Raw genomic sequence first — 675 nt, forward strand, 5'->3', positions numbered from 1 at the left:
CTCCCGCTCGCCATCAGCAGGCGCCGCGCTGGGGCATTGTGCGCTGCCGGCGGAGCCGCTTCCACCGTTTATCTTGCTTGGATTCACCTTCAAGAGATTTCCGGACCCATCAACCAGCAGCCGCCGCAGACGGGGGAGTCTTTTACATCATTATCTCTGAGAGTAGGTTATTATGAAGAAGACTCGCCTGTTGGGACAGAGCTTTCTACCCAATCAGGTTAACGTTTTAATTAATAGGATTAAAACGGTAACAAACAATCCCAGGCGCTATCTGGCCCTGAGTCTGAATAGTTTCATTTCCCAGGTCTGAAGACAGGCAGCAGCTAGAGCTTTATAAGAGGCGCCTGCTCCATTATTCTCCCTGCCATCTGTATACACAGCTTAACGCATATGTTTGCAAGACGTTGTGTCCTGTTAGTAACCCAACAACTGCCTTTAGCTTGACATGTGTGGCGACTTTCACTCATCAATGAGCACACTAAAAGCCCTACTTAGATCGAAGGATGTTCTTTGCCTCCTTCAGCAAATTACAGCCCTGCACTGCAGAAAAGCCCGCTTCAACACTTCCCCTTCCGAGCGCTGCCAGCAGACTTCTGCTAACTTAGCCGTGGAGTCAGGAGTGACACCCTCTCCCCCCACCCCAGCCCACCCACCCCCTGCATTTACATTAACTTA

This window comes from Aptenodytes forsteri, unplaced genomic scaffold (assembly GCF_000699145.1).
Source record: "Aptenodytes forsteri isolate BGI_AS27 unplaced genomic scaffold, ASM69914v1 Scaffold396, whole genome shotgun sequence".
Taxonomy (NCBI): domain Eukaryota; kingdom Metazoa; phylum Chordata; class Aves; order Sphenisciformes; family Spheniscidae; genus Aptenodytes; species Aptenodytes forsteri.